The sequence below is a fragment of the Carlito syrichta genome, unplaced genomic scaffold (assembly GCF_000164805.1).
Source record: "Carlito syrichta isolate Samal-C Ts95f unplaced genomic scaffold, Tarsius_syrichta-2.0.1 Scaffold302969, whole genome shotgun sequence".
In the NCBI taxonomy this organism is placed as follows: Eukaryota; Metazoa; Chordata; class Mammalia; order Primates; family Tarsiidae; genus Carlito; species Carlito syrichta.
The window spans coordinates 100369-114199 of NW_007247065.1; the positions used below are offsets into that span (position 1 = coordinate 100369).

The 13831-nt window shown below is 37.8% G+C and overlaps 1 pseudogene; it reads right to left on the reverse strand.

The window, feature by feature from the left end:
* Window positions 1–12763: 12763 nt before the first annotated feature.
* LOC103259712 lies at window positions 12764–13540 on the reverse strand (annotated as a pseudogene).
* Between the last annotated feature and the right edge of the window lie 291 nt (window positions 13541–13831).

Sequence of the window (13831 nt, forward strand, 5' to 3'; positions counted from 1 at the left end):
TCATTTTCATTTGTTTCCAGGTATCTTTTAATCTCTGTTTTGATTTCATCATTGACCCAGGAATTGTTTAGCAACATGGTGTCTAGTGTTCATGTCTTTGTGGGTTTTGGGGGTACCTTGTTGGTGTTAATGATTATTTTTATTCCACTGTGGTCTGAGAAGGTGCAAGGTAAAATTTCAGTCCTTTTAACTTTTCTTATGCTTGATTTATGGCCAAGTATGTGGTTGATCTTAGAGTACGTTCCATGCGGTGATGAGTAAAATGTATATTTTGTGGTCCTTGGATGGAGAGTTCTGTAGGTACCAATTAAGTCCATTTGATCAAGAGTCACATTGAGGCTTCAGATCTCATTGCTGATTTTTTGTCCTGATGATCTGTCTAGGGTTGTGATTGGGGTATTGAAGTTCCCAGCTATGATGGTATTGGAGTTGATATCTTTTTTTCGTTTACCTAGAAGGTGGTTTATGAAAGTTGGTGCTCCTATGTTGGGTGCATATATGTTTAGAATGGATATTTCTTGTTGATGGATTGAACCTTTTATCATTATGTGGTGGCTTTCTGTATCTTTTTAAATTTTTGTTAACTTAAAGGGTATTTGGTCTGAGATTAAGATCATGACTCCTCCTTTCTTTTGTGTTCTGTTTGCCTGAAAATTTGTTTCCCAATCTCTTACTTTGAGTCTGTGAGTGTCCTTTCTAGTGAGGTGAGTCTCTTGAAGGCTATATATTGTTGCCTGGTGATATTTTATCCATTTTGCCATTCTATGTCATTTCAGTGGTGCATTTAGTCCGTTCACATTTAAGCTAATTATTGAAATGTGAGAGTTGGTCCCTATCATAATGTTCTTACAGAGTTGTTGTTGTTCTTCCTGTTTGTGTGTTGTCTTTCTTTTGGTTTTGGAGTTGGTTCATGCGTGTTTTTAATCTTTTGCCTATATTCTTGTGAAGAATGTTGTTCTTCTTTTTTCCTTTTCTTCTGTGTTCAATACTTTCTTAAGTGTTTCTTGTAGAGGTGGTCTGGTGGCAGCGTAGTTTCTTAGGGATTGGATATCTGGGAAAGATTTCAATTCTCCTTCACTTATGAAGCTTAGCTTGGCTGGGTAGGTTATTCTTGGTTGAAATTGTTTATCTTTTAGAACTTTGAAGATAGACCTCCAAGCTCTCCTAGCCTGGAGGGTTTCTGTAGATCAATCTGCTGCTATTCTAATTGGTCTTCCCTGGTAGGTAGTCTGACCTTTTTCTCTTGCAACTTTTAGGATTTTTTCTTTTATACCTACTTTGTGTAAGCAAATTATTATGTGTCTGGGAGTTGGTCTTCTTATTTGTTGTTTTGCAGGTGTTCTCTGAATCTCTTTTGTTTGAATTTTTCCATCACTGAAGAGATGAAGAAAGTTTTCTTGAATGATTTCATGAAATATTTGTTCCAATGTGGCCTCTATTTCTCTCTCTGCCTCACGAAGGCCAATTACTCTTAGGTTCGGTCTCTTGAAGTAATAATTCATCTCTTGAAGGTTTTGTTCTGTCTTTTTAAGCTTCGTTTCTATGTTTTTGACAGTTTGGGTTAGTTCTGTGTTTTGGTCTTTGAGCTCTGAAATTCTTTCTTCTGCTTGGCTAATTCTGCTTTCCATGCTTATTAGTTTACTATTTATTTCCATCACAGTATTCTTTATTGCTGTTATTTCTGACACCAGCTCCTTCCTTTTTTCCTCTTGTCTTTCATCAATTTTTAAAATTCTCTCTGTTAATGTCTTGATGCCTGGGTTTGTTGCATGTGACCAGTCATTCTGGGTGCTCTTCATTGTTTGTGTTCCGAAGTCTGTTTTCTCAGTGTCTGACCTCCCAGGGGTCTGTGTGAGACCTATACTCTTCTTTTGGTTTTTCTTCATTTGTGCAGTTTTTTTCACCTCCCTACTTTTTCCTTCCCTCCATGTCACTGTCTTCTTTAATGCTGTTATTCAGGGGTAGAGGGGTTGCTTTTACTTCTGTTTGTTCAATCTCTTATTCTTCTTTATGTATATCCTCTTACATTGTTCAATTCTGGGGTTGCATTGTAGGTTTGGTCCTCTTTGCAGTTTTGAGGTTTACTTAAGGGGAGAGCTGTGATTCAAAATCTTTCCACAGGTCCTGATATCCGCTGACAGGTGTATGGATTATCTGAAACCCGCTTCCCACTGCCTTGGAATCTGTCCATGCAGTGGCGTTGTAGGTTTACTCCCTGAAATAAAATGAGGTTAACAGAGGGAAGAGAATGGGGTAGACAGTGGGTAGAAGAGGGTGATGGAGAGAGAGAGGAGTAAGGGAGAAAACAGACAAGTGTACCAACAAATGGAGAGAGAGACATAAACTGAAATAGATAAAAACAATAGACCACGGCTACAGACTAACCAACTCCCATACAAAAAAAACCTAAAACATACAATGATGCTAACATACAAGCTAACCAATTTCCTTATTGGTGTGCTATTCCTCTATACAAAAATATAGTTTACAGAGAGAAGAATAGAGTAGAAAAGAAAGAAGAAAAAAAGAAAAAAAAAGGAACAAAACAATAGGAATAGAATCTGTCAGTAAACTAACAGAACCAATCAAGCACACTCTGAGACTTTTCATTTAAGACTAATGTCCTTTCAGCTCTGATTTCTAGTTGTCTTCTTAGGCTGGTAAATTTGTTCACAGTTGGGCTCAGTCTTGACCTGCTGGACTCTGGCAATCCTTCCACCTCAGCTTTTCAAGTAGCTGGTACTACAGTCCCGCACTACCATGCCTGGCTAATTTTTTTTTTATTGTAGAGATGAGGTCTCACCAAGTTGCCCAGGTGGGTCTTGAACCTGTGGGCTCAGGCAATTCACTCACCTCAGCCTCCCAAGGTGTGGGATTACAGGCTGAGCCACCAAGCCTGACTGACACACCTACTCTTAATGTGGTGTAGAAAGAACTTCAGTTAGCAAACTCGTGGGCCTGTGTGCCTCTCACCTGGTTGATTCTGCCCTGTAGTACAGATTCATTGACCTGGGACATTTCTGAGAGCCTCAGTGAGAAGCCAGGGAGTTAACAGGGTCCATATCCATCCTAATATTCTTATCCCCATAGAATCTTTGCACTATTTCTTTTTTTTAGTTTGGAAGACTGCTGAAGGAAAATCACATTCAACTGAATTTCATTTATCCTTCTTCCCAATCTTCCAATTTGGACTAGCCTTAATGACTGTCTCTCATTTCCCTCATTTGTATAAAAGAGATGATAATAATCCCTGTCTTGCAAGATTGTTGCTGAAATTAAATGACTTGTTGCATGCAAAACTTTCAGAGAAGTGCTTAGCACATAGTAAGTGCTCAAAAATTATCAGTTCTTAATCTTATAAAACTTTGTATCCATGAGACTTCCATTTAACTGAGTTTCTAGCACTTGAATAATTCCAGTTCAACTAAAGTAAAAGGTAGAACCATTGATTTGAAAACTCACTTTATCAATTTAGCCTGGACTATGTTGGGAAAGAGTGAAGGACTTAAAAACTGAAGCACTTTATTTCAGAGATAGAAAAACTGAGGCTGAGTGAGGTCAGTGGACTTGTTTAGCATCATGTAAATAATCAATGCATAATTATTAATCAAGCCAGATAAAGATTCTTAAGCAGTTATTCTAATTGAGATGAGTGTGTGTTGTGTAGTTCTTATTGCATTAGTACTAATGGTAATGAGGCTGGTGAAACCCAAGAAGGTGGACCTTCTTCCTGAGAGGGCCATGACCTATTTCAGGATTCCAGTTGGGAAATAGCCCAAATGCTTGTCAAAAGTTTTATTTCTTTTTTTTCTTTTTGAGTTGGAGTCTCACTCTGTCGCCCAGACTGGACTGCAGTGGCCGTTTTCGGCCACCACAGCCTCGACCTGCTGGGCTCTGGCATTCCTTCCGCCTCAGCCTTCCAAGTAGCTGGAACTACAGATGTGCCCTACCACACCCAGCTAATTTTTTGATTTATTGTAGAGATGAGGTCTCGCCAAATTGCGCAGGCGGGTCTCGAACCCACAGGCTCAGGCAATCCACTCACCTCAGCCTCCCAAGGTGTGGGATTACAGGCTGAGCCACCGAGCCCAGCTAGTCAAGAGTTTTACATACAGTTAGTAGCAAAATTAAGCCCTATTTTCCTTGTGAAAATCGCTGGCTACTGACTATTAATAAAATGCTTTCCCATCTGATGCATAGGAAGATGTTGTTTGCTGTCGCATCTCAGTCTCTGGAGTGGGTATTTTTATTGACTGATTTTCTTTTAGAGAAGAAGGAAATGCTATTTTACCAAAAATTTGCCTAGAAAAGCACAAGTTTTAAGTGGGAGGATCTGCTGGTTGGTTCCCGTGTGGTGAAAGGATAAGAGCCACAGAATCTCTTGAATTCCAAGAGGTTTTAGTGACTACCTGGTCCAAGTCTTACACTTGACTGATACTCTTGTGCAAGGTCATACAGCTGGTGGGCAGAGGAGAGGCTGCAGCCCCAGCCTGTTCTGAGTCCAACTCCTATTGCCCAGACACTTTATGCTGGTGTCTGATAATGTTTCCATATGAGACCAATTGGGAAATTGTCCAAATGACCATGGCAGTGGTATCTGAGAAGCATCTTGACAGTTTGTGAGATTTAGGACCCTTCATTTCTCACTCCTTACCCTGGAATTTGACGCCTTTAATTGACCATATATTTAGATCATTTGACTTTGGAAATTAAGAAAAGTTTTTTTTAAACTTCCTGAAAATGCATAGTTTGCCTAGTGGTTGCAGTTTCTGAGAGAGCTAATTGTGTTTTGGACTTTTAAAATTAAGACAAGAAATAGAATTATTAGTACTTCTGTGTCTTATTTGTATGGTTTGGAACTTTGCAGCTTTTGACATCTATGCCATGCATAACACTACAAAAATAATTGAGTGGGATACTCTGGTTTTTCTTTAGATCATATACATCTTTAACCTTTTAAAAATATTTGAGTGGGAAGGTTAGAGTCCTGGGAATGTGAATCTAATTGATTTATGCTTCCTGGGAAGTGGCAAGGATTTTAGATGTTGATTAGACTGTTGGGAGAGAATGAGTATGATATTCAAAGGCAAAGCCACCTTCAGGAAGAAAACTTAGGATCAGTTGGGAATTTAGCTCCAGAGGTAGGGGAGAACTGAATCCCTCAGGTTGAAACATCGATTGACAGTTTGAGTGAAAGTCTGAGAAGAATACTTTTGGTATTTCATTGGTATGTTATATCTGACTGGAAATATCAGACTGGCGTGTGGGACCCTTCAGGGGCAGGAGGAACAGAAAACCAGGGTAAGACTGGAGGAACAAGAACAGAGATGCAACAGTGGCAATGGGGAAGTGAAGCAGCTCTCTCTGATGGCAACAAAAATGGTACCAAAGAAAGTAAAGAAAGTGACACCACCAACTGTATATATGGAAAATAAATTAAGGCTGCCAAGGACAGCATTTGAGATGCCTAAGATAAGTTCATTAAAAGGGACATGACTTGGAGCTCCAGTGTCTTTACAGGATAGGGAAAAAGAGAAATGTCTTTAATTCTTCCCAAAGTGGATGTTGCGGGGCACATTGGCATTATCCCTGGGAAACTAGGTGTGGCAGGGATGGGAGGCATCTTTCCCCTTATGGAAGAACAGCACCTCTTCTCACTTGGTCCAACTCTCCCTCTCGGAGGGTCATATGAGAATCTCTTTTTGGAGCTTGCTGATCAAAATTTCATGTGTAACCTTACTGAGAGCTTTATATTTTAAAAGAGAACTTTTAAATATGCAACAAGTCCCTAAGTAAGAGAAATGAACTGAGATTGGAGAATAACACAAAATAGGATTGACATTTCAGGTTGGAATGCCACCTTCAAAAGGTTGCTCTTCCCCACTTTCCTTTCTTGGTTAAACTTTGACGTCATTCGGTCACTTATTTTAAGGACAGAGCTTTTCCTAGGCACCTGTCACTGACAATTCTTACTATCTTTGTCTTATTTGCCTCAGAGTCTCCAATCTTTCACACTCTTCATTAGGCTTGCAGATTCTTGTTAAATACTGAGCAGGGAGTAAGTCCAGTTTCCATCGTGAACCCTTCGGGAACTCCTGACATTTAATTATGTTTTAACCAACATGTGTTTATGACCTTTGTTTTCCTCTTCAAAATTAGAAATAATTGGCCAGTTATCTTAACAGTGTAATTTATATTCATGTAAATTGTAGAATTTTAGGACTGAACAACATAAATGTTTGTTATGTTTAAATTTTATTGATTGCTATAGTTAATAAATTTTAATAACTGAACAATTTGTGATTTTTATTATAATAAATTTAAAAAATGTAATGAACTCTATAATAACAAAAACTCTTTGCTGAAGAGATTTCACAAAGAATACTAAAATAAATTCTCAAAATAGTAGTATTTTAAAATATAAATTCTCATTGTTAAATTGTGGTTAAAACTACCACAAAAAGTCAAACACTTTTAAAATCCTTTCTTCCTTAAAAGTAAGTTAAAATAGAAAGGTCTTCTAAGATTTAAAATTTGTTTTGGCCAAAGTTCCAGTTTGTTCTCTTCCAACTTTTGTACTTTAAGATGCTATTTTGAATTTCAAAATCATCCTGTATGAATACACACTTAGAATGTTTCAGAGAATTATTATGCTGCAAGTTCAGAATTCAGGAAGAGATAGCTGGATGCATCATTCTGACCTGACCTAATTTAGATGGCTCAGTATCACACATGAGACGCATTTTAATAGGTTTCGTTGGTAACTTTAACCATAAGAATATCATTTTTACATTATTCCTGTTGACAAGAAAAAACTTGACAAAATTAATAAGATTTCTTTGCCTATTATGGCTTTAACTCAACTCTTTTAGGAATAATAAAACTTGTAAAACTGTCTTATAAGCATAAATCCTCATGGATTTCATTATATAATTTTTAAACTGTAGATTTAAATAACAGTTTTAATCCCTTAACATTAAAGATGCTTCTTATAAAAATAGAGGTAGGAAGGATTACCTTTTTGTTAAGAGAAATACAATAATATGAAGAAAAGAAATGCAATTGTACATTTTTGATAAGTCGGTAGCATGCTACATCTGAGTAGTTTCTCATGTTTCACTTTGATATTATATTCTGTACTTTTCTGTCAAATTTCATCCTCTTTTTAACAAATCACCAAAACAGATGACAATGAAACAGTGAGACTTTCTCGGTCATGTTCTTATTTCCCCAGACCTACTATGATTTAGTGCAGACAAAAATTTTGGAAGGAAACCCACAATTGATTCAGTCAAATATGTATGCATATGGTGTTATATGTGAAGAGAAATAACAAATAAGTACCTGCTTTATTGAGTTAAAAACTTTTGTGAGAAAAAAAGTGAAGGAAAAATCAATCACACATTTGCATTTTGGAAACAAACAGAATATTTAAACATTGGATATTTCTTACATACTTATGTCTATTTGGTATATCTTCATGAATGTTTTCAGATCTCAGAGAAAAATTTGTTGGAGTCATTCAGCTATTTATTTCATAAATATTTATTCACAACCAATCACTTTTCTAATATCTGAAAATAAACAGCAAATAAAACAGATAAAATATTTCTGCCCAAATAGAGTATACACAATAACACTAGGGTGAAACCATCAATTAAAAAAAAATGCATGTACTTGTATATATATATTCTTATGTATATGAGTATATGGGTATATTGACAAATAAAAATATAATCATAATTAGGTATTATGAGCATAAAGAAGGGAATGAGAGTGGTAAGTGTTAAGCGTTGTTATGGAGGTATGTGAAGACTTTACTGAAGAGATAGTATTTGAATAGACTTAGGTAACTGAGGTACTGAGGCCCATATCATGGAGCAGAATATTCTAACCAAAGGGAACTGAAATACAAGATCCCTGGGGAGAGAAGGTGCCAGCTTGCTCCCAGGCAGACCAGAGCAGCAAGAGAAAGCACAAGAGTATTACTAAACAGAGTGAGGCCTAGCTTGGTAGGAAATGAAAGGCCATTTTTTTTTTTTTTTGAGTTGGAGTCTCACTCTGTTACCCAGACTGGAGTGCAGTGGCTGCTTCTGGCCACCGCAGCCTCGACCTGCTGGGCTCTGGCGATCCTTCCACCTCAGCCTTCCAAGTAGCTGGAACTACAGGCATGCGCTACCACGCCTGGCTAATTTTTTTGATTTATTGCAGAGATGAGGTCTCGCCAACTTGCCCAGGCAGGTCTTGAACCCGTGGGCTCAGGCAATCCACTCACCTCAGCCTCCCAAAGCGCTAGGATTACAGGCTGAGCCACCGAGCCCGGCTGAAAGGCCATTTTTAAGGATCCTGCCTTTTGCTCTGCATGAGATAAAAAGTCATTGGATGGTTATGAGCAGAAGAAGCAATTTCTCTAAATTGTGCTTTAATAGTATCACTTCAGGTTCATGTGGGGAATATGCTGGCAGAGATAGAGCAAGAGAGTAAAAGGTCAACCAGTGTATGATGATGGCTTTGCTGGGTCATACCAAGAGTTACTGTCAGAAGAGGTTGGATTGTGGATATTGTATTTTCAAGGTAGAAAATAATAGAGCAGGCTGATAGAGTGGATACTGCCTGTGAGAATAAGAGAATAAGGGATTACTCTAAATTAATTGACCTAGGCAACCAGAATGCGAGAGGCTTCAGTGGACTAAAGTGAGGAAATCTCTAGAATGCAGGTTTTAGGAGTTGCTTATTTTGGGATGGTATTAGACAACCATGTGGAAATGTTAAATAGGGCATTGAATATAGAATTTTGAAGTTCAGAGGAGACCCAGGTTGAGACATAAATTTGAGATTCAGAAGCATGTAGGTGGTATTTAAAACATGAGATAAGTTGAAATCATTAAAGAAATGATTATCTATAGGGATGACACAGGATGGAGCTCTGGGGGAACTTCAATATTGAGAGATTGGGAATAGAATCAGTAAAGAAGATTCAGCGGTAGTCAGTGAGATAGTAGAGAAGGTAGGTGAGAGTGATATTTATAGTCAGATGCTCTCTTCTGTTGAATTAAAATATATGTCTATCCTTTTGTCAGTACCATATTGCTTTTGATGATTCTTTTATACAGTATGTACTCAATGTTGTCAATATGTTCTTAGAAACTGCAACTTTAAGTGAAATGATGTATAACAAATCATTATTTTTTTCTCATCCAAAAAACAACAACAACATTGAATTAAACAATGTCATTTGAGAACCTGCTGTACATTCCTTCACTGAAAGTCTCAATTTCCAGGAACCTATCAACAATGTTAAGTAAGGTTTTACTGTCTTTAGTTTTAAAAACAATTTGTGTGCCTTCTCCAACTTCGTTTTTCAAAATTGTTTAGCTCTTCCAATTCTTTTGCCTTTTCACATGCATTTTACAATCAGCTTTTGACTTTCTTAAAAAAAAATCTTACTCAGATTTGGATTAGACATATATTTTGTGTCTATATAAGCTAGGGGAAAATCGACACCTCAATTATATTGAGTCTACCACTCCATAAGTGTGGTATTCTCACTGTTAGACCTGATTTGATATTTTTCATCAGTGTTTCATGGTTTTCATGATACAGATCTTACACCTATTTTGTTTGGTTTATACATAATTATTTCATTTTTGAAACTATTATAAATACTATTTTTCAATATTCAATTGTGTGTTGCTATATATTATATTTTTTGTTTGCTTCTTTGAGATTTTCTAAGTAGACAGTATTGTCTGTGAATAAAGATAATTTTGTTTCACCCTTTACAATTTGTATGTCTTTTATTTTTCCTTCTGGCAATGGAAAGGACCTCCACATGTGATTGGCTGTCACACTACTACAAATTGCTTCCTTATAGTTTTTTGGTAAATGTTCAGGGTCTGTTTATGAGTGAGAACATGTGGTACTCAGTCCTTTGTATCTGTAATAGATCACTGAGCATCATAGACTCTAAATCCATCCAAGTTGCTGTGAAGTCCTTCTTTATGTTTGTCCTTCTTTATGTCTGCATAACATTCCATTGTGTATATGTACCATATTGTTTTGTCCAGTCCACTTTTAGTGGGCAGCATGGCTAGTTCCATGTTTTTGCTATTATGAATAGTGCTGTAATAAACATGCGTGTGGAGGTATCCTTTTTGTAGAATAATTTGAGTTACTCCAGGTATATTCCCAGTAGGGGGATTGTTGGATCATACGGAAGGTCAATTGCTAGTTCTTTTAGAAATCGCCACACTATTTTCCATAGAGGTTTGAATTAGTTTGCATTCTCACCAACATTGTAGAAGCATTCCCTTTTCTCTGCATCCTTGCCAGCTTCTGTTGTTTGTTTTATTTTTTTTATTTTTATTTTTTTTTGAGTTGGAGTCTCACTCGGTCGCCCAGAATGGAGTGCAGTGGCTGCTGCCGGCCACCACAGCCTCGCCCTTCTGGGCTCCGGCGATCCTTCCGCCTCAGCCTTCCGAGTAGCCAGAATTACAGGCGCGTGCTACCACGCCAGGCTGATTTTTTGATTTATTGTAGAGATGAGGTCTTGCTGCCCAGGCGGGTCTCGCACCCGCGGGCTCAGGCAATCCACTCACCTCAGCCTCCCAAAGGTGCGGGATTACAGCCTGAGCCACCAAGCCCGGCTTGTTGTTTGTTTTATTAATGATGGCCATTCTTATTGGGGTTAGGTGGTATCTCAATGTGGTTTTGATTTGCATTTCTTTGATGATTAGTGAAGCTTAGCACTTTTTCACGTATCTATTGGCTGCCTGTATAGCTTGTTTTGAGAAGTGTCTATTCATGTCTTTTGCCCACTTTTTAATTGTGCTATTTGGTTTTTTCCCTTTTGGTATGCTTGAGTTCCTTGTAGATCTTGGATCTTAGGCCTTTGTCAGATATACAAATATCTGACAGACGGGGCAAATATTTTTTCTCCCATTCTGTGGGCTGTCTTCCCACTCTTTTGATGGTTTCTTTTGCTTTGCAGAAGATTTTTTGTTTAATGAGGTCCCACTTGTCTATCTTATCTCATGGCATGAACATCTTGGGTTTTGATCAGGAATTAGTTGCCTACTCTGATTCCCATAAGGGTATCTCCTGCGTTTTTTAAGATACTTATAGTTTGAGGTTTTGCATTTAGGTCTGTGACCCATTTAGAGTTGATTTTTGTGTAGATCTATAGGGGTCCTGTTTTAATATTCTGCATGTGATCAGCCAGTTTTCCCAGCCCCATTTACTGAATAGGTTCTCCTCTCCCCAGTGGTTGTTGTTGGAGGCTTTGCCAAAGATGAATTGGTTGAGAAACTGAGGTTCTGCTTCCAGAATCTCTATGCTGTTTCTTTGGTCTATAAGTTGGTTCTTTGAAAAGATAAACAAGATTGATGAACCCCTAACCAGAATGACCCAGCAAAAGAGAGAAAAAGTCCAAATAAACACAATCAGAAAGGCAAAATATCAAATCACAATGACTTTGAAGCAATGCAAAGGATTATCAGAGATTACTATGCACACCTGCAAACTCAACAACCTATATGAAATGGAAGACTTTCTGACATTGCACAACCTCCCAAGGTTGAACCAAGAAAGAAGACTTTGAGACACTAAGTAGACCAATAACAACCCCGGAAATCGCCTCCATCAGAAGAAAACTACCTTCAAAAAAAGCTCTGGACCAGATGGTTTTCCAGTGGAATTCTACAGAACACACAAGGAGGAGCTGATACCAATCCTATCGAAAGTATTCCAGGCAATTGAGGAAGACAGACTTTTCCAAAATAATTTTATGACGTTAACATCACACTGATACCCAAACCAGGTAAACTTCCAACACAAAAAGAGAACTAAAAGCCAATATCCCTCATGAACATAGACACAAAAATTCTCAACAAGATTCTGGCAAATCAGATTTAATAACACATCTCAAAAATCATACACCATGATCAAGTAGGTTTCATCTCCTGGATGCAGGACTGGTTCAACATTCATAAGACCATAAATGTAATTCAGTACATCCACATATGTAAAAACAAGTACCAAATGATTATATCATTAGATGCAGGAAAAGCTTTCGATGAAATCCATCCCTTCTTGATAAAAATCCTTGAACACCTAGGCATAGAAGGAACATACCTCAAAGTAGTAGGAATTATCTATGATAAACCCACAGCCAGCATTTTGCTAAATGGACAGAAACTGGAAGCATTTTCCCTGAAAACTATAACAAGACAAGGCTGCCCACTCTAACCACTCCTATTCAACCTTGTCTTGGAGTCCTAGCTAGAGCAATTAGATAAGAGAAGGATATCAGGGGTATCCAAATAGGAAAAGAATTTAAGTAATTCCTATTTTCTGATGATATGATCCTATATCTTGAAAACCCAAGATAATCTGTCAAAAACCTCCTTATACTGATAAAGGACTTTGACAAAGTCTCAGGATACAAAATAAATGTGCAAAAGACAGTCACATTCTTATACACTAACAACAAACAGAGAACCAAATAAAAAGCACAATCCCCAAACAAAAAATGAAATGCCTTGGCATCTTTCTAACCAGAAAAGTAAAAGACCTTTTCAATGAAAATTACAAAACACTGCTCAAAGAAATCCAAGTTGAATGGAAAAATATTTCGTGCTCATGGATAGGAAGAATCAACATTGTTAAGATGTCTGTCCTACCAAAGGCAATCCACAGATTCAATGCAATATCCATTAAGTTACTAACATAATTCTTCTCAAACCTGGGAACGACAAAACAGAAATTAATATGGAAACATAAACAACCATGAATAGTCAAGACATTCCACACCGCCATTCTCAATGTGAGGCAAGTCCTGAGCAAAGTCATAGAAAGATGGTGATTGGAAGTATATGTGTCTCTCTTTGTCATTCCACTGTTTGAATCACAGTGTCTTTGTGATATTTGAATCATCACAGTTCTTTTTAAAGAGGAGATCGCATGTATGGCAGCTCAGGATCTTCAGATACACTAGTTGTCTGGCCCCAGGACCCTGAACCTGGATGGATCTGGCTGCAGCAAAAGCAGCAGTGCTCCACAGATTGGCAGGAAAACCCCCTGCATATTCATCAGGGATATTGGTCTGTAGTTCTCTTGGTAACTTGACTTAAGGAACTGGCTCTCCTTCCATAGCAGATGACGTGGCCCTTTTCTGTTTCTCTTCTGGTGTCAGCTCTAACCCTGACATTCTTATATTAGATCTTTTTTGGTCATCTTTTATAGTCTTGTAGGCATATGCAGCAGCTCCTGTTGTTGACAGACCCACAGTAAGGACTAACACAGAATTATCAATTTTGCCCCCTGATGCACCAGAGTTAGCCATATATTGTCATCAAGAGTTCTAGAGGAACATGCCATCACTGGAACAAGTTGCCTGGGAGCTGGTTCTTCGACCTCGGGGTTTAGACACACGTTGTCTGCACCAAGAACACTTCTGCTTGAAAGCACCTGCTACAAGGCCTCCTCACAGGGCTACTTTGGCAACTGCTACTTGAGACCTTCTCCTTCCCTTTCTTCTCATGCACTGACCCTCTTTAATTTTCTATATTGTCTTCTGTTGTCTATTTAGGTGACTTCTGATTTATTTCTATGTATTATTTTCTCTCTTCTACTTGCTTTAGATTTAATTTGCTTTTCTATTTCGAGTTTCTTGGAGTGGAAGTTTATATCATTAATCAGAGACATTTTTTCTTTTTCTTCTTTTTCCTAATATGGCTATTTCTTCCCAAGCATCATCTGAGTTTCATTCATCCTCTCTTGATACGTTGTTATCACTTTCAATTCTTTCAAAACATTTTGAAATTCTCCTTGT